This window comes from Oreochromis niloticus, unplaced genomic scaffold (assembly GCF_001858045.2).
Source record: "Oreochromis niloticus isolate F11D_XX unplaced genomic scaffold, O_niloticus_UMD_NMBU tig00007327_pilon, whole genome shotgun sequence".
In the NCBI taxonomy this organism is placed as follows: domain Eukaryota; kingdom Metazoa; phylum Chordata; class Actinopteri; order Cichliformes; family Cichlidae; genus Oreochromis; species Oreochromis niloticus.
The window spans coordinates 79158-106304 of NW_020328490.1; the positions used below are offsets into that span (position 1 = coordinate 79158).

Here is a 27147-nt window from a genome sequence, read left to right on the forward strand (position 1 = left end):
ACGAACAGTGAGTACAGAAGGCCTAATTCTGTGACCTGTTGCGTACACGTAGCCTGGGTTTTGGTGTAAGTCGCGTTGCCTGTCGCAAACTTAAAAGAAGTCTGCCTTGAAAGAGGATGAAATACACTGCAGAGTTTTTAATGGGCAGCATGTGGTGTGTGGATCGTTGACGAATGAAGTGAAATTGTGCTCTAAGCAGAAGTGAGTGTGAGTGTGTCTGACATCACGGTGTGTGTGTGTGAAAAGATATCCAGCTGGGGCAGACGTGATTCTGCAGGTCACCTGCCCAGTGGACAAAAAGAAATAAAATAGTTGTGTGGATGAATGATAACATGAAGACTGTTTGGTGTTTCTCAGCCTGAAACAGCTGTAATGCTACCTTCTGTTTGGAGGAAAGGACAGTTTAAAAATGTGTTGTTGATGTGTGTTGTTTTAAGCAGTGATGAGAATAATGAAAATGTGATGAGAGAGGAACACAAAAACATACAGAAAATGCATTAACTATACTAACCCTACATGCAAATACACAATGATACTCATGAAGACCAGACAGCATCTTAAACATGAGATTCTGTTTGGCATCTTGTCCAAGTCACTAGTAGGATGAAAGTGATACATAGACTAGTGGACTGAATAGGAGGACAGATGGTTGCATCATAGAGGAGAAAACAGAATGCTGATGAGGGGTCTTAAATGAGTGAGCGGATAGTGAGTTTCTGGTGTGTGAAGAAGTTTTACCATGGCACACATTTAGTTACATGAGAAGAAACTTATTATGTGATGAGATAACAGGGTTATGCTGTATGTTGTGTGTGGCTGATTGGATGAATGTTTGAGATTAAACTGGCTGTTCATTTGTCTTTTGTTACTAAGTTGAGCCTGCCAATTGGGTTGGTACGATTTATCCCCTGGCATGAAGGACACGTGTCATGACTTAAACAAGGCCTTTCCTTTGCTTTCCTTTATTTTCTTTCTTTTCTCTTTATTTTGTTACTTTCATGGTGCACTGAAGGTTTTGTTTGATGATCTCTGTTTGAGCAGATCTGCACGATTAGAACAGAAGCGCTATACGACTCGTCGTCGAGAAAACTGTTGCAAAGTGAGCTTCTCCAAAATTAAAATGGGCTCAGGAGGAAGCCACTTATTGGGACATTTAGAAAATGAGTTCCTGTCCAAAAGGATTCAGTGAGGTAATCTGACCTAAAGTTCTTCTTTTTCCTTTTTGAAATGACGTCATTTGCTGAGCGTGGAAACGAAATGCGACGATAGGTTCCACAATCAGCAAAAGAAAGAATCACTGAGTGAATGAGTGAGAATTTTAAATAAAATAAATGGGTGTGTTATTCACTACCTTGTGTTGCTCACAGAGATGACTGTGAGAAAGAGTGTATACACCTGCGCAGCGCTAACATTTACATTTCTTTTTACAGCAGATGGTTAATCATGTGATTTGATCATGTGATTTACAGCAGGACAAAACTTAATGATGTTTTTTCTACCACAGGATTACTGAGATTTCGTGTGAAGAAAACTGTGGTTACAGGCTATATGTTGATGATGAAATTACACTGTGTTGTTGAGAAAATGTTGGAGAAAATATGAATGTTACAGGGAAGAAGTAAATACAGTGTGATGAGACCAGTGTTAACTTTATGACCTTTTACAGCACCTCTGGAATCTGGATGGCCGACACCTGACAACCAGGTTGAACCGTGTGTTTGTTTTTCTTTAAGAGTGCTTGTAAAGGATTCAGCACAGACAGACATGTGACAATTGAACAGATGTGCAGTGGTTACAGAATAGTTACATGGGGTTCATTATCTGACCACTATTGGGCTCATGGTGAGTGACAAACTTAAGGAAAGTCACTGATTACAATGTGGAATGACGTTGAGATGTTAAATGATTTGGAACAAATTATGGAAAAAAGCAGGAGCTTAATGAGTTTAGAATAAACCTGCAATGATACTTGTCTCTGTGATGCTGAATACTTTATTACACTTATGAGCTGCAGTTGGTTGCAAATGTGAAGTTGTTTTAACTTTAAGACTTCGTCTTCTAGGATACAGGCTGGAGCTGGGAGTTAAACAAGCTAAACATTTAATTGCTGACTAATGTGTTTTTACACAGGATTACAGGTTGAAGTGAAGCTGCTCCAAGGACAAACCCTGGAGATTGTTTTAGGGAGACTGTGCAACATTCTTGTACATGTCTCATTGGGGAGTTGACACATGGCAGAAGCCATGTGGCGAGAGGAGTGTCATTTTTCTAATGTGTAGATGTCGTGAGGTGCCATGACAAGAAGGAGTGGCTGAGGGGATCGTCCACAAGATGGAAGCTGAGGCCTGGAGAGAGTCTTCAGGAGGATCAGAGATCACCTTCAGCACAGCAGACATCGCGCAGAGAGCTGTGCTACTGGGCTTCCAGGAGATCGTCATGAGGAGACTCTGCACAGCAAAATCTTAAATAAGATGAAAGACTTTCGACATTGACGTTGAGGAAGACAACTAAGGTGTACGACGTGCTCTGCCTTTAAAATCTTCAGCAACGTTGGATCATGAGAACCTGAGGGAGCGTGCCAAGCTCCAAAAAGTGACAGCGCAGAGGAGGTCCAGCGATGGACTTGTGGTTCTGTGAACAGCACAAATGCCAGGTGACTGTGAAATAACTAACAGAACTTTTTCCACAAGTGAAGCCAGTAACTTACTATCCTAAAAGATTAGCTCTAGTTGCTTGTGCTTTACCTCCATGCGTGAGATCAGTATGTGCAGCAGCTTAAGCTGTGCAATGCTTCAGGTTCATTTCACCTTTTTGACACTGTTAGTTCCACACGAGGTAGATGTCTACTACTGCAGACTAAACTTACATTTCTGTCACCTACAAGACACTTGTCTTTAATGTTACTGTTACTCTCACAATCATACACAGGGCTCGCAAAATCGCTAGCCCGACGTCCCGGGGCTAGCGATTTTTCCAGTCGGGCTACCAGAATCTATCCCTGCCCTGCCCGTCGGGCTATCATAGGAAGGGAAAATATATGACAATGCTTTTGCATTCTTTCGGAAATGTAGCTGGGTAATTATGTCATTGGCGTCGGTGAGCCACTGTCAATATGTGACTAGGGCTGCTCAATTAATCGAATTTTAATCTAAATTACAATCTGGGCTTTCAACGATCATTAAAAATGACTGAGCCGATTAGCACCTCCCTCGTGCTTTACTCTCGCGCTGCTCCGTGTGGCAAATCGAGCGCACCTCTCTGCGTTTCAAACACGCGCCACAACAATTAAGAGGAAGCTCGGAAAGCTAAGCAGAAGTTATTTGGAGAGGAGAGTGACTGCCGTTGGTTGAAAAGACAGGTACAAAAAAAACCCTTCAGTGGTGTGGAAACATTATGGGTTCACTAAACATAGATGTTTACATTTTATTTTTTATATTGCAAACATTTGCACTGTAATCAGTATTTGCACATTATTTTATACTATTTTTGACAATCTTTAAAGCCATTATTCAATACATTGTTATTGTTAAATGAATATCGTCAAATAATCGAGATCTCAATTTCAGAGAAAATAATCGTGATTATCATTTTTGCCATAATCGAGCAGCCCTATATGTGACATATTGAAATTGCATTTGAATTTGCGCTTGTTTTTTGCTTTCACTTTGCAATCGTGCGAACTGTGTATAGAGAGCGGCAGTACTGTTGTTCTGTGAACCCTTCCATGGCGTCCCTGGTTAGGTTAGAGAGTCTCAGCACATTGTAGTGAACATAATTAATGCGATCAACATTCTTATTGGGCGTTATCCATATGAATATGCTTTCAAATCCTGAAGCTACTTGGTCCACTAATTTATACTCGTTTGGAACTCCCCTGGGCACTCCTATTGAGTCGATCCAGGTGGGTGAATTCAGTCTAGGATCATAAGCGTGTCCCCGGGTCTCTTTTTGCCAAAATGTGTCTCTTACGTTTTGCTACTAAAGTGCGTGTATTGCGTTGTGGAATGGCTTTTACCTTGTTTCCGATTAGCATGAGTGGAGCTCCCAGTCGCACCATAGCACACGTCCCTTCACTTCTCAGAGGAACCCGAACCAAAAGAGTGCTATGTCCACAGTAATAATACAACCTTACATTGTTTATGGTTCTTCCCGTGAGTGTGACAGAACACCAGCTTGGGTCAATTTCTCCCAATTTGTACTTTACATCATCCGTTGAAAACTTAAAACATGTATAGTTGTCTTTTCTTGGCATAAATGGTCCAATTGTTGTCTGCTTTGGGATTGGGGGAAATAGACTAGACAAGAGAGTGCAGTTGCCAGTACTCACTGCACCTTTAGTCAGCTGCAACATACAGTCATAGCCCCACTTGTCCTCTACACTGCAAAAACTCAAAATCTTACCAAGTATATTTGTCTTATTTCAAGTCAAAATATCTAATCACACTTAAAATAAGCCATAATAAGCTAAAGAGTAACGTTTCAGTGAGATATAGGAACTTGTTTTTAGACAGTACGTCTTGGATATCTTGTTAAGTAAAAAACTCTTGAAAACATATTGTTTTGAGTCATATCTCACACAAAACAAGCTTTTTTTGGAATTTCATAAACGTTTTAAGCTGCTGTGTTATTTGTAAAAGCTGTATCATCTTGTTTCAAGAAATAGACCTAACTTGAATCAAGACATCAAATCTACTTTATTGAGAACTGCAGGTTAATAACATGCCCAACATTGCATTATTATGAGTCTTAGTATCTTAAGCACAGTGTATTTATTTTTCTTACATACCAGTCAAACCATATCAATGTGACATTGAAAAAGAGGCAAAACACTGAAATTGTTTCCCTCTCAGTTGTGTTGCACTGAACAGATTGCGCCAAAAGTAAAATAAAAAGTAAATAGAACAATAATTTTTTGCCAGTGTTTAAAAACATATTTCAGCCCACATATTCACAAAAGACTCAAAAATGATGTTTGATGATGTCAGTGAGATCATACTTCACTGGAATGTACTTGCTGTTACTAAAGTTTACATAGTGGTATGCTGTATAATCAACAAGATTTCCAGCATCCACAAAATATTTGCCTGAGCTAGACAGGGAACTTCTACCTCATAAGCTAAATATTGATCATTCCACCCAACTGTAGAGAGAGGCTGGCATTCAAAACAATACACAGATGCATTTACAATATAGATGTTTTTAACAAGTGCAAACTCTGGAGCATCATTTATGACATCAGAAATAACCAAAGATTTTTCACATGAATGTTTATTTCCATGTAGCATATTCCACTGTACAGACACTACATGGTCAACTTGCTCAATGAAGTCTTCAATCTTTCCTTCTACATAGTGACCATTTTTCACCTCAGAGGCTGGACCAATGTCGACTTCACTTGAAAAAATGGGATGTTTCTCATGCACGTTCTGACTACATTCATAAAGTTGGTTGTGCTTCACAAGAGATTTACAAATATTCTTAAAACTACTTTTCAGAGCCCACTGCTTGAAGAAACAATGTTTTGACTCAAAGCGCATACACATATGCCTCACTGTAGGACCAAGAGCCTTAATCTGAGAAGGAAGATGCAGTAAATAATGATGTTTAGGTATAATATTTTCATCTGGAAACAGTTGTTTGAAATGTTTTAAATGCACCTCTATTAAAAGCTTCAGTCTGGAGAGAGTTGAGACAGCAATAATAGGTGAAAACAGAATTTTTATGATCTCTAACATGTTACGTAGCATTTGTGTGCAATGATTTTCTCCAATTTTGTCCATAAGAAATGGAAGGATCTTAGACAAAATCAGCATCTGCCCAGCTGACTGTTTCAATTTATTTTCATTTGATGACAGCGTACTGACAGATATGGGGCAAGGCTTATCCCTCACATCAACAGGAGAATAAGGGAAACACAGAATTGCACTATTGAACGAATCTAAGTTCATTTGCCCTGAAATCACAAGATTCTTTAAAACACATTTGATTTCATATGGGGCAACGCCTTCAACGCAGGCCGTGGTGCGTAAAAGGTTGGAGACGACTTGTTTAAATGACTAACATTATTGATTTTTTTTTTCCTACTGAACCTGATAGCTGACAGTTATTTACTGTCGGACAAGTTACTGACAATTGGAAATATGTTATATTTAGTAGTCAAAGGAGTTTGCAAAGAAAAGCGTCTGGACTTCTTTAAGTTGCTTGAAGACGTTTCACCTCTCATCCGAGAAGCTTCTTCAGTTCTAAGGTCAAATGGCCGAGAGTCCCAGATTTAAACCCAGTGGGAGTATCCCCCCCAAAGAGGGACAAAGGACCTCCTGATGATCCTCTAATCACATGAGCCAAGGTGTGAAAGCGGGTGTGGGTCCCAATCAGCCAGGGTTTCAGGTGAGCTCATTGTCAAACCTGGCCCCACCTTGTCATGTGAATTCCTGAGGTCAGATGGCCCAGGATGTGAGTGGGCGTTAAGGCGTCTGGGGAGGGAACTCAAAACTGGATTATAGATGGCAGACAGTTGGTGTCGTAAACCACCACCTCTGTTCAAAGACGGTCGCTCACAGTGGACATAGATGGCCTCTTTCACTCCTCTTTCAAACCATCGGTCCTCTCTGTCCAAAATGTGAACATTGGCATCCTCGAAAGTATTTAGTAGTATTTAGTAGTTTCACCTTTAAAAAAAAACTAACCAATACTGACAATAAAAGTAATATTGACTTTAATGCTCTTATTAATGTGAAGATGAGTATTTTTTGTGTGTTTAAATTTTTTTGACAGTAACTATGAACAAATCATGTTATTTTGGTTTACTTTGCCTAATAGTCATTGTCTAAGTTGACCTTATATGTAAACATTATATGTAAACATGATAGCGACCAGTCAGTTAGCTGACTGGCTTTTACCAGCTGATTTCAACATGTATTTCAACAATATATCAACTTTTTTTTTTTTAAACTAATAGGACTTTCTGCAAAGTTTGGATGCATTCACCGGAGCGAACGGATGACTGAAAAAAACAAAAACCACTGTCTGACAAGACTGCAGCTTTGCGTTTCTGCCACAGCTCTCATTTACGTTTCAGGTGAGTTAGTTAATTTAGCGAAGCAACTAGTTCGACACTCATCACTGTTAAAATAAAAGTACAACATGAGTCTGTCAAAAACAACACATTTAATGGACGTACTTGGATCAGCCAAAGTAAATGCTAACATTATGTTACAGCTTCTGCAGCTCGTTTCTCCGGCTTTTGTTAAAATAACTTACCGTTAGTGCGGGGATGCTTGAGCCCTCGTCAGTTACTGAAGAACTGGCGGCCCCATTGATTGGGTCCGTCCTTTCACCTGCTCCAGGTAAACCATGACGGGTTGATCCTTCCTCCTCATCCGCTTCCACTCCGAGAAGGTGATGCGCGTGTGTCCGCTTTACGTGATAGTAGAAGGAGTTATACACTCTGTACTCACTCGGACAGCCATCAATTCCACACACCACGCGAAAGTCAGGGCTGTGGCTGTGCATGGTATTAATGTGACTCAAAAGTTGTCTCAGAGTTATGGAAGCCCGTTTCCGCCACTAAAAAAAAGCAAAAAACGATACTTAACTCGAAATTTCGAGTTATCTTTCTCGAAATTTCGACTTAGTTTCTCAAAATTTCGACTTAGCAACTCGAAATTTCGACTTAGCAACTCAAAATTATGAGAAAAATAACTCGAAATTTCGAGAAAATAACTCAAAATTTCGAGTTAGCTCTGCCAATCAGTAATCTACGTGGCTGACGTCATTTCCTTGTTACCCGGAAGGATATGGCACAAAGGCGCGCGCACTCAAAACTGGATTGTCTCGTGAGCTACAGTGAGCTACAAATGGCGCCAGGTTCTTCAGCTTTGAATGCCTTCCTACAAATGATAACAGGATAAAAGGTATACAAAAACGCTGTGACAGCGATTGTTACATACAAAGTTGAATAGAATGCAACGTGAGGGTTAACCAAAGGTACCTATAAGGTTTCTGGTGGTGGTCAGAGGGCCCGGTGGCGCCAGTGTCCGGCAGCCTCGCCTCTGTCAGTGCGCCCCAGGGTGGCTGTGGCTACAATGTAGCTTGCCATCACCAGTGTGTAAATGTGTGTGTGAATGGGTGGATGACTGGATATGTAAAGCGCTTTGGGATCCTTAGGGACTAGAAAAGCGCTATATAAATACAGGCCATTTAACATTTATTTACCATTTCTGTTACACGCTAATGACACCTGTTACGTTTGATGATACAGACGTTTTGCTGAAAGCATGCGTAATAAGTGTACAGCACTGTATAAAACAAAATCACAAATCACCCAAAACGGGGAATGTGACTGAAAACTATATAAATAAGGAACAAAACCAATAAAAATGTAACCAGACAACTGAGAAAATGTGTGATTGACTGTATTGTGATGCAGATTGTAGTTACAGTGCAAATGGACACTTAAAAATGCAATTCCCACTTCTCCACCATAGTCAGAGCTCATTATGTAGGCACAGATACATTGATGATAATATGGTGGCTTTGTAATAGGTAATTTTAATTTACATCCTTCCTTACAGCATGGGAGACTTGACTGAATTCCTGAAACAAAGAGAAGTCTCTGAGGAAATTATACAGACCTTGGAGAATGAGAAGGTACTTACTTCCAACAAGATACTGGTTGAAATGCAACTTTTCCTCATTGTTCTTAAGTTAAAAATAGGACTGTATTTTCAAGGCTGGTTGTTTTAATAAATTAAATTATTTTTCCATCTTTAGATTGATGCCAGTGTCATAAGTCTAATGACAGATGAGGAGCTGAAGACTTATTTGCCATCATATGGTGATCGTCTAGCAGTATTTGGATTTTGCAGACGGAGGGGCAGCAGCCGCAAGTCAGCGCTTTTTGAACGGCTGAAATCCAAAGCGTCCAAAAGAAAATTATCTGAAGAGGATGGCAGTAGCACACGGCAAGAAGAACATTCCCAAACAACCCATAAAAGAAATGCTCTGAAGAGAAATAGAAAAATAGAAATAGGATGGATGCATTATGATGAAGACACTGAGGTTTTCAAGCAGGTTAGAGCTAGACGAGGAGGAGGAACAAGAAAAATAGACATTTGCAAGGATGCCAAGAAAAGGGACATATTACAGGTTGCAACAGGCCTGTTCTTTCCAGATGGAGGAAACATTCAGGGGCCCTTAACAGATTTTGACTGTGATCTGAAGGATTATCAAGAGATGATAGTCGATGATGCATTGACAGTAGGAGAACTTTATCATGTCACAAAACTAAATATCCGCAGGTTCTACCTCACCACAAAGAAAAAACAAAATGACAGCCTTCAGAGTTCCAGCCCGAGTTTGCATCCATCTTCAGAAATTGAAGACAGTCCTCAAAACCAAACCTCTTCTTTTACTGTCACTACAGTCCAAACATCTGCTCCATTTGAAACAGTCAGCCATGATGTGACATACATTGAAGACACTCCAAACGATAACCTTCCACAATCTTCCACGCAGTCTCTAAGTGCTAACACTTCTCACAGCAGTGACATTATTTTTGTTGGCCCCTTTTCTGACAGTGAGCCAATAAATTTGGATGACACCCTGATTTTTTCTCCACACCCTGGTCCATCCAGTGAGAGAGTGAGGAGAGTAGTGGTGGTCCACAGAGGGCAGGTAATGTCAGAGCTCATTTCACATTTTAGTGATAAGGACCTTGAAGATGTCGACATCAAAATCCAGATCGTACTGCCTGATGGAACACCTGAAATGGCCCATGACGATGGGGGAGTTGTGAGAGATTGTCTTTCAGAATTCTGGAAAGAATTCTATGACCAGTGCACCACTGGAAATGTTTACAAAGTGCCCTTCTTAAGGCATGATTTTGGGCAACAGGAGTGGGAGAGTGTGGGCAGAATCATTGCATTTGGATGGGTTAGAGAGAAATATCTGCCTGTGAAAATTGCACCTGCCATTCTAGAACAAGCTGCCTTTGATAAGATAAGATAAGATAATTCTTTATTGTCATTGCACAGTCATACATAGTACAGTAGTACAATGAAATTGGAAAAACTGTCCTACGTCGGTACTACATATAACACAACACGACACGATATGACACATCACAACGCAACACAAACAACACAACACAGTATATTAACTTAGAAATAAAAAAGAAGAATAAGTGTTATGTGTATTGCACCTGTTATTATTGCACATTAATTATTATTGCACCTTGTTATAAATATAAATATTACTATTGTTATTGTTTTAAACATTGTTACCTCCCCCTAAAAAAAAGTCCAGGCAGGTAGCCAATCAGGTCAGCTATTTGCATTGATTAGGGCTATTGCCCTGTTGTAAAAGCTGTCCTTGAGTCTGTTTGTTCGGGACCTCAGCAGCCTGAACCTCCTGCCAGACGGCAGCAGCTTAAACACCCGGTGTCCTGGGTGTGTACGGTCTCGTAGGATGCTGCGTGCCCTCTTGAGACATGCCCTCTTGGATATGTAAAGAGTGATATTGTGGAGGATTTCCTTAAGTTCATGCCTGAATCTGAGCGTACAGTGTTAGAGGCGTGGTGATCAGACTTTAGCATCGTGGACCAAGAAGAACTTATAGACATACTTGATAACCACAGCTGCAGAAAGATACCAACAGCCTACAATGCCACTGAAGTCCTATTGGAGCTTGCACACAAAACACTTGTCCAAGAGCCTGCGTATGTTATTGAACAGTGGGCAAGAACACTCAGCACTGCATGGGAAAGCATTTGTGATCTATCATCACTTTTTGAAACCCTCCAACCAAATGTGAGAAAAGTTAAAAAAAAATAATCACTGCCCTGCGTTAAAGAGTGACTTATGATGAGGTATTAATTGGGTTAACTTTACCTCTAACAGCTTTTCACATAGTGCTGTGACCAGGGTGAAATCCATCATAAAGTAATTGTAAACAGTAGAACCCTTAACATGAATGTTATGGTTCTACTCTGATCAAAACTCAAGTCAGCTGTGTGACCTCATATAAAATGATAAAGACGAAAACATATAAATGGATGTAACCTTCACGAACTTTTCAAAATGACTTTATATGTCTGATCCATTATCCACATAGAGCAGATGTGGAAAACCACTGTTAGTGCTGTTAGGCAGGATTAGTTATTCTCTTAAACACTTTCTTTTTTCACATTTTGAGATTGTGTAATTTCTATAAAGAATACGTGTAATGGTTCAATAGATATAGTTATTTAAATGTCGATGATAATCACATGAATATTTTTGTACATCCTACAATTCAAGATTTAGAGCTGTGTGTTTATATGAATTCAGCTTGCTATACTTATAGACTTCCATCATTTTCAGATCTCACCACCTTTATCAGTATACCAAAAGCACCATTAACCAAACCGTTTAGTGTGTCCAAGTTTCTGGTCAGCATCACTCGAGCTCCTTCAGCAACGTTCAGGGTGTCGGGTAAATCATTTCGCCCACCTGTAAATGGTTTGTCTCTTCGTGCCATTCTGCCTGTACATTTATCCTTCTGGAAATCGTCTGCATTGATGATTATAATGTTTGAATGAAGCTTCTTGAGCGAATCTGTGTTGTGGGATTCAACATTCTTGTTGGTGGCATAAATGTGTAAGAGCTCAGTTGGACATTCTTCTGGTACAGTCACAGCCTGTGACCTCTGTCTTTTCTTTGACTCTAATCCTGTTCAGCATCTCTGCAAAGGCCACATCATCTTTCTGACGCATGATCATCATCTGAAAATCTTCCTGCCATAGGTCAATCTGTTCTGGATCGTAAACGCAGAGAGGTTTAGACTGTCGCACTGGTGGCAGCTGGTAAAAATCTCCAACAGCTAAAACTGACATTCCACCAAAAGGTCTCTGAGTGCCTTTGATTTGTTTCAGTCTTGCATCCACATAAGCAAAAAGGGGTTTTGAAACCATTGAAATCTCATCAATAATAATAATTTCAGCATTTATAAGCTCAGATCTGACTTCATCCAGTTGGTTACCAAGTCCTTGAATGGGTGGTTTCAGACTCCTGGGTAGTTTCAGTAGAGAATGTAACGTAGAGCCATTGATAGAAAAAGCTGCTGTCCCGGTAAATGACGTCAGTAAAACAGTTGGATTTGATATGTCAGCTTCTTCTGCATTAGCAGGCAGTCTGCTCAGGATCTTTGATGCTTCAGAGTGAATACATTTAATCAGATGTGACTTTCCAGTTCCTGCACCACCGTTGACATACAAGAAAAATGGATCTGGGTTCAAACCACAAACTCGCTGAATACACCAGTCTCTTATAGCATAGAACACGCAGGCCTGCTTCTGGTTCAGATTCTGATACATTACACGTACCACAGCTGGATCGACTGCAGGTTGTTCTCTGATGGCTCTGATCTCTGTTACAGCATCAGACTGACGACTGTAGTCGGGAACATTCTCCTGTTTGTTCTCATCATCAGAATGTCTCTCAGGAAGATTCTCATCACATTGCAACCTCTCAACTTCAGATTCAGGAGCAAGATTACACCATTCATCAATCACAACATCCCTATTTTGTTCATATTCTGTTCTGTTCACTCTCAATATCCTCAGAATTCTTCTCATACTTGTCTTTATTTCTTTTCACAACCCTTTTCACAGACTCACTGTGGTCTGAACAGGGAAGTCGCACAAAACCTGAGTTGTAGAAGGACTGATAGGTTTGGAACCCTTGTGGTTTCAGTTCGTGTTCTGATCTGTGTGGAAGGTCAAGTCTCAACAGTCGACCATAATATTGCTCCGGATCTTTTTCTTGTGAGCAGCGGTAATATCTGATTATAGCTGGTTTATCATTCTTTCGCCTTTGTACAAATCCAAGCTGGTTTAGAAGAGGAAGCACATCTTTTCCTTCATTTGGACCACTCACCAACCTGCACAGGGCAGCAAAATCAGCCAGGGACATTTCCTCATATTCTGGTGTCTCAGGTCTGCATTTGTATTTATCAGTCAAACTTGTCATCCAAATATTACAACTATCGTGTGTTGTGCTTTCCAGGTAGCTCATCAGGCGACTCATTTTTACTGGGTTATCATCTGTTGGTACAAATACAACACTGCGGGAACATTTTTATGCCACAGACTCGAGTCACACACTCCTGTGCACTGATTTCTCTCTTTTCAGAATCAGAATCAGAATCGTGTTTGTGTATATGTGCAGACAAATACAAGGAATTTGGTTCCGGTAGATGGTGGCTCTCAAGCACAGCAATGTAAAACACACACACACATACATACATACATACATACATACATACATACATACATACATACATACACAAAGCTGTGTAAACCAACTATAAATAACTAAACTTATGTACATAAAATACAGAAATGAAATGAGGTGGAATGAATACTACAGAATGTACATAAGGTGCAGTTGCAGTCTGGCAGTGGGAGCAGTGTGACAGGTCAACTGTTTAGGAGGGAGATGGCGAGCTCCTGTGGAAGACTGTACTTCCCCAGTTGTCTCAGGAAGTACATCCTCTGCTGGGTCTTTTTGAGGATGGAGTTGATGTTGGTCTCCCACTTCAGGTCCTGGGAGATGGTGGTACCCAGGAACTTGAAGAACTTCACAGTCGACACAGGGCTGTCTGACATGATGAGGGGGGGCAGAGTTGGGGAATGTCTCCTGAAGTCCACTGTCATCTCTACAGTGTTCAGCTCCAGATTGTGCTGACTGCACCAGAGTACCAGCCGCTCAACTTCCTGCCGGTATACAGACTCGTCACCATCCTGAATGAAGCCAATGACGGTGGTGTCATCTGCAAACTTTAGGAGTTTAACAGCTGAGTTCTTGGAGGTGCAGTCATTAGTGTAGAGGGAGAACAGTAGTGGTGAGAGGACACATCCTTGAGGGGCACCAGTACTGAGGGACCGAGTTTCAGAGGTGATCTCCCCCAGCCTCACTTGTTGCTTTCTGTCTGTCAAGAAGCTGGTGATCCATTGACAGGTAGCTGGTGACACGCTGAGCTGGGAGAGTTTGGAAGAGAGAAGTTCAGGCACGATGGTGTTAAAAGCCGAACTAAAGTCCACAAACAGGATCCTGGCATAAGTTCCCGGGCGGTCGAGGTGTTGCAGGATGTAGTGCAGCCCCATATTCACTGCATCATCCACCGACCTGTTTGCCCGGTAGGCAAACTGCAGAGGGTCCAGTTGGTGGCCTGTAATGTCCTTCAGATGGGCTAACACCAGTCGTTCGAAGGATTTCATGACCACAGACGTCAAGGCGACAGGTCTGTAGTCATTCAGTCCTGTGATGGTGGGTTTCTTGGGAACAGGGATGATGGTGGAGCGTTTGAAGCAGGATGGAACTTCTGCTTCTGTTGAAGATGCGAGTGAAGATGGGAGCCAGCTGTTCAGCACAGGTCTTGAGGCAGGAGGGTGAGACACCGTCTGGTCCGGGGGCTTTCCTGGGCTTCTGTTTCTGAAATAGTCGGCTCACATCCTCAGTGTGTATTCTGAGTTTCAGGGAGGAGGAAAGGGGGGTGGGAGGTGTGATGGAGGTCGTTGAGTCTGGATTGGAGAGGGTGGTGGTGGTTGTTGAGACTGGATTGGAGAGGGTGAGGGTGAAGGGGGGAGAGGTGGAAGGTGTGTTGGGGGTCAGTGTCTGAAGCGGTGTCTCTGGGGACGGGAGGGTGAGGCGTGGGAGTCTGTCCGTCTCAAACCTGCAGTAGAATGTATTTAGCTCGTTGGCCAGGTCTTTGTTTGCTTCAACAGTGGGTGGGGGGCGTCTGTAGCTGGTGATTTCCTGCAGGCCCCTCCACACTGACGCAGGGTCGTTGGCTGAGAGCCGTTCTTCCAGCTTCTGGGAGTAGATCCTTTTAGCTGCTGTGATCTCCTTGGTCAGTGTGTTCCTGGCTTGTTTGTCCAGGGCCCTGTCACCACTTCTGTAGGCGTCCTCCTTGGCCTTACGAAGATGTTGGAGTTTAGGAGTGAACCATGGTTTATTGTTGTTGTATGTGCAAAAGGTCTTTGTTGGCACACACACGTCTTCACAAAAACTGATGTATGATGTCACAGTGTCCGTGAGCTCATCCAGGTCCAATCAATGCAGTCAAAACAGTCCTGCAGTTCCTGCTTTGCTGCGTTAGTCCACTTCTTCACAGTTTTGACTACAGGCTTGGCACGTTTGAGTTTTTGCCTATAAACTGGAATAAGATGGACCATGCAGTGATCAGAATGTCCCAAAGCTGCCCGGGGCACAGAGCGATAGGCATCTTTTACAGTGGTGTAACAGTGATCCAGTATGATCTTGTCCCTGGTGGGGCAGTCTATATGCTGTCTGTATTTAGGGAGTTCGTGGTTTAGGTTTGCTCTGATGAAATCCCCAAGGATAATTGTAAAGGAGTCCGGGAATTTCCTCTCCAGGGTGGTGATCTCGTCAGCCAGCTCGCACAGTGCGTTGTTCGCGTTGGCCTGAGGAGGGATGTAAACTCCGACCAGCATGAAGGAAGAAAACTCCCGCGGTGAATAAAACGGTTTACAATTGATGAAAAGACTTTCCAAGTGTGGGCTGCAGTGTTTCTGTAACACTGTGACATCAGTACACCAACCTTCATTAATGTAGAAGCAGACTCCACCACCCTTTGTTTTCCCTGAGAGCTCCGTTTTGCGGTCCGCCTGGTGAAGTTGGAAGCCCGGCAGATTTAAGACAGCGTCTGGGACACGCTCACTGAGCCAGGTTTCAGTGAAGCAGAGGGCAGCAGAGCGTGCAAAGTCCTTGTTAGTCCGGTTTAAGAGCAGTAATTCGTCGACTTTGTTTGGAAGAGAGCGGAGATTCGCGAGGTGAATGGAGGGGAGTGCCGTGCGGAATCCTCGCCGACGTAGTTTCACCAGCGCACCAGCGCGGGTCCCCCGTCTACGTCTCCTCCAGGAGCCACAGAGAGCTGCTGCGCCTCCAACTAAAATCTCCAAAAAACTTTCCGGGTTTGTGAAAAATGGATAAGAACTATAGTGAGACGACTGCCTGATGTTTAGAAGTTCATCTCTGGAGAAAGTGATGTGGTCTGAGTGACCAAAAGCGCAGAAAATAAACAGAAACAAGAAAAGTGCGAGAGAGCGCAGTACCGAGGCTGCCATCCGCGGCGCCATCTTGAATCAATTTTTTGAGTAAGCCTGCATCACAGCTCTCATTTCATCACATTCATTGACCGTGTTCTTATCAGAGTTGTCAATAACTGTCTTTAGGTATTCAGAAAGGCCAGATTCTTTCTTTGTTATATATTTACAGAGATATTCTATACTATATTAACGAGACATCTAAATGAGAGTTCCAGGCTTCAAGCAGGTGTGGGTTGTAATTGTTGATCCAACAGTCCTTTGGGTCACGTTTCAGAATCAGCGCTGTTTTCTTGTTTATGTCCTGGAGGCATTGTTCATACTCATTCATTGTCAAGTTGCATCGTGACAGAATCTGCTCTATGGTGAGCAGTGTTGGGTAAGTTACTTTAAATTAGTAACTTAGTTACATTACTAGTTACTTCTCTAAAAAAGTAACTCAGTTACTTCAAGTTACTCGTTACTTTCAGAGTAACTAGTTACTAGGGAAAGTAACTTTGGTTTTACTCAGAATTCTCTTGTTAAGGTGTTGCTTCCGTAACTGGATACCCAGCAAGATTGCCAGTCTTCTAGCTTGCTTACTTGCCACAAGTGCACTGTGCCACCTACCAATAGAAAGGAAAAAATAATGTGCACATTTCCACGAGAGAAATCCCACGCCTGGACCGTCGTTGACCGCCGCCATGATTCTAGCCTGCTTTTTACATCCAACACAAAAACTGCAGTCGTGGTGCTTTTGATTGTACTCAGAACTTGGAAATTCTGCCTTCTGAATAGGAAGATGTGGGTAACACCAGACTGCAGATGAGCTGCATACAGAGCTGGACTGGGACAAAACAATCGTCCCGGGCATTTTGACTAGAGACCGGCCCACCATTATAGGAAAAATCATAAAGCCTTTGAATGAAAACAAACACTGTTGTGACAGTGATGTACACTGTTCTGATGGTATATATGTATCAATCTATCAATCGTTTGTTGTAAGACTCAGATAATTATTTTTTTAAAAGCGAGACATTTTAAATGAGAATAATAAAGAAAACTATTTCCTTGTGCCCCCCTTTCCCTGTTAATGCCCTACCTGCCCCCTGGCAACACTTTGCTAGACCCGCCCCTGCACAGTTACCAGCTGTCAGCTACATAGAAAAGCATCCTGGTGTTATTTGTCTCTCAGAAACAGCTCATAACTTCCCTTCAACTCATCCATGTCACCTAAAAGGTAAACCTGTTTCTCCATCACCTGTTCAGCTCTGATGATTCAGTAAGGACATCTCCTGGTTTCATCTGCATGTTTCCCTCTCACCACATATCCAAACCGATATCATGACCAGCAGCTTTACAGCTGTGGCTCCAGCAAACATCAGCTGATACTAGAAATTAATATTAAATAAATTCTAACAACAGCTGATCAAGCTTAAACGTGCTGCTGTTGTTTAGCGCGACATCCGCTGCTTTCCTCTTTCTGGTGCAAAGTGGGCGATAAATAAACAAGAGAGAAAAGCCGATCAGCTGATCATTGATCAGTTTCATGATTGAAGTAGAAACAGGAGAGAATGAGAGAAGAAGAGGCAGCTGTGCAGCTTCAGCTTTGTGTCTTTTTCATTGTAGCTGAAGTCCGGGACAAACTGTGTTCCTTTTCACCTCAGTACGAAACGCGTAATATTTTCTCTGAATACCAGACGATTCTGTTTTTTACGGGACGGTTGGCAACTCTAATAATTAACCGTATGAACAAAATAAAGTTCAACATCAGTAACATAGCACCCACCCAGCTGTATAGAAACTCCGTCATGCTAGCTAGCACGCAGTACGAAAATGTCAGCATACCGAAAATAAACTCCACCTAAACTTGGTTTATATCTGACTCCGATAGACTGCAGGTCATAACTTATTACCTGAAGTTCAGTTCATCTGACACTCGGACCGGCGGCCGCTTCGGGTCTCTCCTCTTGCCTCCCTTTTCCTTCATCCACCTGCTGGCCTCCACCACTTGCTAATGTTATTGAATCTGTGGAAGCTCCGCGATATCCTCCACACGAAGTAACGAGTAACGAGCCTATCTAAATCCCAGTAACGAGTAACGCGTTCCTGGTTTTGGCATAATAACTAGTTACCGTGCTCGTTACCACAATAATAACGTAGTTACTGTAACGCGTTACTTAATAACACGTTAGTCCCAACACTGATGGTGAGGGAAGCAGCTTCAGGTTCCTTCAGCAGGTTCAACAAAGGTCTGAGTTTGGCTTTTGCAGCTTCAGTGTCTGAATCCTCATCCTGTCTCACAATCATTGTTCTTGTGGCTGGTGGTTTTGGAAACCCAAATCTACAACCAGAGTTCACACTCTTAAAGCATGTCTTTGTGTGGTTTGTGCTGTGCTTTTGTAGTTCAGTGACTTTTTTGTGCAGTTCAGGTTGTTTTTCTGGATCAGGGAGTTGAGCTGAGATGTATCTGTCCACAAAGTCACAGACAGTTTGGTCGTCATCCACATCTACTTCCACCTTTTCTCGAATCCACAGCAACATGTGTATATGCGGACTACCTCTGTGCTGGAACTCAACTCTGTAAAAGTAATCAATGATTTCACCAAGGGGCTGTGCAGGAGAAAAAAGCAAATCTCTGAACAAGGCATCAACATTCGCATCGTGGTCTTAGAATTTCACACTTTTCTGACCAGTCCAGGGCTTCAAAATCAACCTCTTCACCTTGCTGTCTCTTTATTGCTTGAATCACTTCAGGCCATCTCATCTCAGCAGCAGAGAACGTGACAAAGAACTGAGGTGTTCCTATTTGATGAAGCATACTGAATAAATCTCTGGTAGTTTTCTGCCAGTAAGCTGGAGTTCCTCTGAGTGGCTGCATAAATCTGATTGCATCTTTATTTCTTACCAGCTTCTCTACTTCTGTCTTACTTTGTAACATTCCTGATGTGATTTTCCGTCCATCTTTCCTTAGCTGTATTGTCATGCTGGAATTAGCCAAGTGTATTTCAGTGACAAACTGTGAGAAAAACAGGTAATTTGTATCTTTAGCAAATCTTGCATCAATGTTGAAAAGCCTTGACTTGAAGTAAGCACTTGGTGTCAGTTTAAGACGTCTCTTTTCATCCATTGTGGGTGTGGGTCAAAGTATGCGTATTCACCAGAAGTCAGCCTGCAAACTGCGATGACCCATGACTAGCAAAGCATAGCGAATGTCTGGAATCAAACACTGTAATCCCTGTTCAAGGCTCGGAAGATGATCTGTACCATCGAATGTGCCATAACGAGCACACTGCGACATGTCCACTTGATACTCGTGTCTGCGGCTGGTGACCACTGTGGGAAGCTCATCGCAGGCTAGAAACACGCTGTTCACAAACCTCTTTCTGGCACACGGTTAAGATCTGCTCTGGTTATGAATTCATCCTCGTGTAAGAATGACAGGAAAACCAAACTGTTAGCCATGCATTGCTGATTCCGGTACTTTCCATACTTAGGAGAGGCCTGGCTTCGGGATGCACAGATGCTACTCACTCGTGGATGACTTTCAGTGTTTGCAACTTTTACATGAGACGGTCCTGGAGCTTCTCCATCATGCTGTGTTTGTACAGTTACCTGGGGTTCAATATGGATTACCTGCATAACTTCAGGCTCCGGGACAGACACTAACCACATCTGCATAAGACACTGTGGCTGTCTGAACACTGCTCTGCACTTCTGTGCTGGAAAAAGTTGAAACACACACGTTCACCTGCTCACTGCTCTGAGAAACATTTACCTGTTCTTTCTCCTTCTGACGTCTAAGCTTCTGGGACTGCGACCTTTGACCTTTTCTTGGCATTTTGCTGAAGTACAACCTGGAGCTTATATGTATTTATACACAAATGTAAACAAAACTCAACCTTGAAACACAGAAAAACGTATAACTCTTTAAGTTACTATTAAATCTGAGAAATATACTATTATACTACTTTAAAATGTTCTTATGAATGAAAAGCTGATTTGTACTACAAACTCAAAATAAAAAGATATTCAAAGTTCTCTTGAAACAATTTGGTCCGTTTTATTGTAGCTTTTTTAGAAACTGTATAATTTTACTTATATTTTTTTAACCCGACTGGTAAATAATTACAACTCCTGTAAATTGATATGCAGAATAAATCTCAACAATCAACAGGCTATAATAAAAGTCTTAGCTCTTAAGGGAGTTTATGTAAATCTTTCAGATATCTAAAATTTAAATCAAATATATGGAGCTGTGGTGGTGTGATGATCAGATGACAGGCGATGAGGATTCTTCAGCTGGATTTTCTGCAGCAGTCAGGAAACAGGAACTCTGGGTCCTCAGGCAGCTTCTCGATGATACTAACTGATGATGATACTACTTACACTGAGTGACAAAAATGGGTTTGTCCTTAAATAATAATAGTATAAACTTGCAGTCAACTGTTATAGCCAACAAAACAGACTAGCAAAATGTATTTGGATCCCATTTCTTATTTATGTGAATGTATTTATCTGAATGTATGTATTACAAAATAACCAGATTATCTTATTACAAATAAACTTTTAAAAAGGTGATATTTTATATAATTTATCAAAGAAAGCCAAACTATCACTGTTAATTCCAAAGTGTAATGCAAAATTAAAATGTAGGGTTGTGTAAGTAGTTTCTACTATAAGTTGTACTGTACTGTACTGTACTGTATATTCAACTTTCTACTTGTAATTTCCAGCAAAATGACTGGAGGTGAGAGAGTCTAACAACAGGAAAGAAGGAGCAGTGAGAGCAGAGATCTCTCAGAATTCTGTAACAGATAGATGAAGTACTGGTAACTTCAATTTCCCAAAAACTGGGACCAGTCAAAGCTTGATTATTCCAGACAAAACTTGATTCCAGTCAAAACTTGATCTCAGTCAAAACGTGATTTTTGGTAAATTAGATAGAGCTCTTGGGATAGAGTGATACAAGATAGAATGGCTTGTCAAAATAGATAGAGTGGGGAGAGTGATAGGACAGACTGAATTGCTTGTTAATGATAGAGGGAGAGGGCTTTCTGCAACAGGTCACCTGTAAGACACAAAGGGACTGGAATTAGACATATTTCCAATAAAGCTGACTTTACTGTATTTTTCAGACAATAAGGCACACTTAAAATCCTTTCATTTTCTCAAAAATAGACAGTGCGCCTTATGTATTCATTCTGGCTGTGCTTACTGACTTCAAACCAATTCTATGTTGGACACGGCGCTGCAAGATTTTTCAAAATGTTGTAGTACAACTTTGGTAAGCTACCGTAGCTAGGAGCCTCGCGGTGTAATTCGCACTGTGCTTCAACATAATATTAGGTTTCAAACTCATGAAGAATTTGATGGATTTGTGGAAGAGGAATAAACTGAAAAAGTGAGTGTATCGTTCTGTATTTTATGTGTTACAACTGAACAATGTTGCGAGTTATTGTGAATGAGTTGAACACAGCTTGACTTATCTGGCTGTTTCGTTTGGCTTAATGTACCTTATGTTTAAAAAACAGACCCGTTCATAATCTGAAAAATACAGTGCATATTGGACTGAACTGAATGACAATGTTTAACAAATGGTGGTGGAACTGATATAAGGACACTTTTGCATTCTGTTAACACTATAAAAACAAACAGAGTGTATTGACTGAAATCAAGATGTGCTGCAACAGTTCCTGTAAATATTATATGGTCCAAAAAACCTACACACTGACATTAGAGCAGTCAGTTTCAGGCTTCCTGTTCTACATTAAGTTTACATCCAGTCAACTCAAATTTATTGATTGACTGACCAAACTGAACACCAATCCTTTCTCACATTTGCCTAAAAACATCTTGATGATCACAAGAGCTGTGCTGACTCACTGCACTAAACTGAGTCTCCTATAGTGAGAGACGAATTTCAGAAAAACACCAGCGTTTAAGTCAAACATGATGCTGTTACTGTGATGGTCCAGAGTTCCTTTACTACTTCAGGACCTGCATCATGCCGTCAGGTCCTGAGCTTCAGTTTAATCATACTTGGGATTCACAGCAGGAAACTGATCTAAAGCAAACAAGCAAGTCCAACTCTGAGTTTGACACCCCTGGTCTACACCAAGAGTTTCATTTTATTCAAATACACAGTGGGCCAAAATCCAAAAGTGGAACAAGGTCGCGGGCTAACATTAATATTTATTGAAAAAAAGATCTTCCTCCAGATTTAAGAATGAATCTCTTCTTATGGACTCAAACAAGTTTTGCTGAAAAACTGAATATGGAACAAGCAAAGCTTAATACTAAACAATATAATACCAGTAGGCCAGCTCTAATAATAATTTAGTATGGCTTCGCGGGCCAAATGTAATTAGGCGGCCAGAGTTTGACACCTATGGTGTAGACTAATCAGAGTCTGTACTTTAATGAAATTGAGAACTTTACATGACTTGAAAACCTTATATTGGACCTTAATGAAAACAATTCTGAAAGTAGAGTGGACAAAATCCCCGCCCCAGTAAATGCTTAATGGTACTTGTTGCTATCAGGGCCTCCACAGCTGGGTATTAGACAGCAACATGATTTTACATTAGGCCAGGTTGTTCTGGTTTGATTTTCTGTGCTTCATAAATGAAATCATCACTGTCAAACTGTTTTTTTCTATTTATCCAGGTTATCCTTGTTAGATGATTTGAAACATTTAAATGTGACAAAAAAACATAAACAAAATAAATCTGCAAGGAAGAAAGACTGCAAGGACCTCAGACAAACCTTTACTTACCAGATTTGAGACGATCAGATCAGCAGTCTAAAGAAAGGAAACAATACATCAGATCACTGTGTAATGACTGTTGAGCCTCTTCACACACAATCCAATTTACTGTGACATAGAATAACTAGTAAAATCCTCAATTTCTTCAGGCCTTTATGAACATTAGTTGCAGAGTCTCACATGGCTATAACGTGTAATAAAAGCATTCATACTACAGAAGTGCAAAGAATAGGCACCAATATTTGTTGGCACAAATGCAGGATATACCAAATATTTCCAACACAGAAGCTTTGTGGCTCAAACATTTTCAAACAGAAGTCAGTTGTAATAAAATGTGAAGAACCACAACTTTAATGTCATTTCAGGTTAAAAACATTGAATACAAAGTAATTGTTTAAATCAGAAGCAACAGGAAACCTCATCAGGTTTTAGTCTATGTTACACCAACAACAGTGGCGCACAATTTTTTTCTATTGAAATTAAAATTTCTTAAAATATTACAATAAAAAGTCCTTCCATTGTACCTGTTGCTCGGAATATTTATGTGTTTTTCAGTATGTCCCTTTTTGGCAACATTTAGATTTAATTTTAAAACACTGGCTTTAATATACCTACTCACACTTTAGATTTTCTTACTTTTTATTATCACTTAAGGGTAAAAGTATCACTTGTTGTCACTCAGGCAAAATACTTCTAGTGTTTTGACTTCATGCTAATTCATAAGTGGAAGATGAGAGACACTAAAAATCGATAGCTGTGTTGCTCTTAACTGTTTAAGTTACCACCTATACTGACTCACACAAAGCACTTTCATAGTATGGTTCGCTACATAACCCACATAAGGATTATGTAGCATAAGGAGAAATTGAACAAGTGTATGCAAACATCTCTGACATTTAGCTATATTTGGACTTGATAAGCCATCAAAAATTAAATTTAGACATAAATGATGCTATTAAACGTCAGGGACAGTCAGCAGTCCTGTGTGGGGGCGCTGCTGCTACAGGTTATAAATCCTGACTGTCTTTTGGCCATGTATAAAATACTAAACATTACCATCACTGTCTACTTACCAGAAAAGGCAAAACCAAAGATCTGTTCACTCTATAGCAAAAGACAAAGAACAAAAATACAGAATGAGACAACTCAAATCAACATCAGAGTCAATACTGCATCACTCTCTCTAGTCAGATATATTCAGGAAAATTCTTTGATTACCACAGCTGGAATACATGCAACAGCTCCTCTCCGTTTTCTTTTTTTTTCTCTACACCCTAATAAAGATCACCCTCTTCATGAAGGTAATATGTGGTTTTATCCATTTGCAATAAACCTCACAAGTTTTGTAGTCATGTAATGCTCTACAATTTAGGTTCGATTACATAACAGAGTAGATATCATAACCAATGATTTGCTACACCTAGAAATGCACACTTTATCAAATGGTGACATCACAATTTAAAAGCAGGCACCAATCACAAATGATAGCTTGTATGGAATGTTTGTAGGCTTTAACATTTGAGGTGGCCTGCATTCAAATTCTATTGACACAATAAAAACAAACAGTCTGAAAACATAAATTAAAATTCAGTAGGAAAAGAACTTAGAAGTACACAGAAATTTACTTGGGGCATGTTTGATACACAGCAATAAGCACTCAATTAAATCTATGACAAACTTATGATAGCTGATATTAGGCCCTAATTATCAAAATGTAGTAAAAATATAATTTCTTTGTAGATAATTTAATGATAAAAAAACAGAAATGAGTCCTGAATGTAAGCTGTTGCATGTAAGGACTTTGCTGGAGATTCCCACATTTATTTAAAAAAACAACAAACAAACAAACAAACAAACAAACATGACTTTCACATACAGTTCATCTTTTGTAAATGTGGGCAGGATTATTTTCAAAAACACAGCCTTGTTTTTTTTTTTGTTTTGTTTTTTTTAAGTATCTGGCCTCTTGCAAATTTGATAATTTTATGTTTTCATCCCACTTGTATTCTCCAAGTCATCATCACAAATTACAAAAAGCAGTTTTTAGACCGGGATTTAATTTATGAAGAGAAAGAAGCTTTTGAAATCCTCAATGCCCTACATCATGGGTCTCAAACTCCAGTCATCGATGGCTGGTGTCCTGTAAATTTTGCACATGTCCCTGTTGCAGCACACCTGAATAACATTAATAGGTCATTAGCAGACTATACACTCAGCCATTTGCTTAATGTTACAGCAACTCACGAGTGAATGAACATGATGAAAGAAAAGTATTTTAGAAGTACATTTTTCCAAACACTTACATTTATTCAAATTTAATTGAGTAGGTAGGGTAGGGTTAGAGCAGGGGTCCCCAATCCCAGCCAGTGTCCCTACAGGTTTTAGATGTGTCCTTGATCCATCACAGCTGATTTAAATGGATTAATTACCTTCTCAACATGTCTTGAAGTTCTCAAGAGGCCTGATAATGAACTAAACATGTGATTCAGGTGTGTTGACCCAGGGTGAGATCTAAAACCTGCAGGGACACCGGCCCTCGTGGACTGTGATTGGGGACACCTCAGCATGCAGTCAAATTCTATACTCTTGCTAATGACCTACAAATTTTATTCAGGTGTGTTGTAACATGGACACATGGAAAAGCTTCAGAAAACAGGCCCTCGAGGACTGCAGTTTGAGACCCCTGCCCTATGTGAAATTTTTTTTTCCATGAACTGCTACTCATGAGCCGCTCAAGATAGGTTTACAAACACACTTCTAAGGATTTGGAGACCCATCCCAGAGGTTGTAGACAAAAAGGCAAAAACATTGACTGGCCAAACTGAACACCAATCCTTTCTCACATTTGCCTAAAAACATCTTGATGATCACAAGAGCTGTGCTGACTCACTGCACTAAACTGAGTCTGCTATAGTGAGAGACGAATTTCAGAAAAACACCAGCGTTTAAGTCAAACATGATGCTGTTACTGTGATGGTCCAGAGTTCCTTTACTACCTTCAGGACCTGCATCATGCCATCAGCTCCTGAGCTTCAGATTAATCATACTTGGGATTCACAGCAGGAAATTGATGAGTTGATCCAAAACACAAGGAACTCTGAACGAAACAAAACTCTTGGTGCAGACTAATCAGATTCTAGACTTCAATGAAATTAAGAACTTTGCATGACTTGAAAACCGTATATTGGACCTTAATGGAACAAAATCTGTCCAAAATCCCCCTAGTAATGCAAATCAGTCATTAATAGTTACTGTAAATGCTTGATGGTACTTGTTGCTATTAGGGCTATTAGACTGGGTATTAGACTGCAACATGTTTTTACGTTAGACCAGGTTGTTCTGGTTTGCTTTTCTGTGCTTCATAAATAGAATCATCACTGTGAAACTGCTTTTTTATTTATATATTTATCCAGGTTATCCTTGTTAGATTGTCTTTGTGAAAGCCAAAGACAGAAAACAAAATCTTCCTCTGTTGCAACTGGAGGAGCCGGGGAGGAAGCTCTGGGTTGTTTCCCCTGTGCCAGTTTTCATCTGAGGGGTTCCTCTGCCAAGATGACCGAAGGAAAGACGTTGTACTCGGAGCTCCTCCGTCAGTTGGAGTCTGAACCCCATGCCTTTTTTTCACTTCCTGAGAACTTCCAGTGTTGTCATCCAACATGCATTCTGGTTTAGGCTCACATCTCCACTTCATCTATAATCCTCCAGTCCTCACACCTTCGCCTCCCGTGCAGGTTTGCACAGCAGCTAAAAGATCTCCTTTGTTATAAAAAAGTCAAAAGTAGATCTCAGGCTGCTAATGCAGTGGTGGGACCCACATGGTTTTCCTTTCATGAGGGATCCACTCAGTCACCGGCTCCTCGGTCTCAGAAAATGCTCCTATGTTCTTTTCCATCAGCTGCTTGGCCTCCACCTCCATCCCAAAGAAGAGGATTCAGGCACTGGCTAGTCAGTAGTGATGCAGTCAGCCTCTTTGGAGATTGTCCCCTCATCTTCTGGAGAGGAAGTTTCTTCATCTTGGGCAGATGTCTTTTCTTCAATGACAGAGGACTGCTGCTGTCCTTGCTCTCTGACCAGATCATAAAGACAGTGCTTGAAGAAGTGATGACCTTCTTGCTATATAGCCAGAATAAATGATCTGGAAGCTGTTAGGCTTACTTACAGCAGTAGCTCTGTCTGCACCTGCATAAACTCCAGGACACGTTTACAAACAGTGTTTGTTGTTGTTTGCGCTGCAGCTGCAGGTTTGAACTCTGCAAAATGTCCTGTGATTGGGGTTTTTTTGTTTTTGTTTCTA

At 40.9% G+C, this 27147-nt stretch overlaps 2 long non-coding RNA genes across 2 annotated transcripts; one reads left to right on the forward strand and one right to left on the reverse strand.

Annotated features, from left to right (window-relative positions):
- Nucleotides 1-1469: 1469 nt before the first annotated feature.
- Nucleotides 1470-9369, forward strand: LOC109200361 (uncharacterized). Its single transcript, XR_002060528.2, has 4 exons — nucleotides 1470-2653; nucleotides 6959-7078; nucleotides 8574-8649; nucleotides 8773-9369. It is a non-coding gene; the product is annotated as an uncharacterized LOC109200361 (long non-coding RNA).
- Nucleotides 9370-20746: 11377 nt separating this feature from the next.
- On the reverse strand, nucleotides 20747-23957 carry LOC112845421 (uncharacterized). Its single transcript, XR_003218229.1, has 3 exons — nucleotides 23927-23957; nucleotides 22863-22889; nucleotides 20747-21155 (listed from the first exon to the last, which is right to left on the reverse strand). It is a non-coding gene; the product is annotated as an uncharacterized LOC112845421 (long non-coding RNA).
- Nucleotides 23958-27147: the final 3190 nt, after the last annotated feature.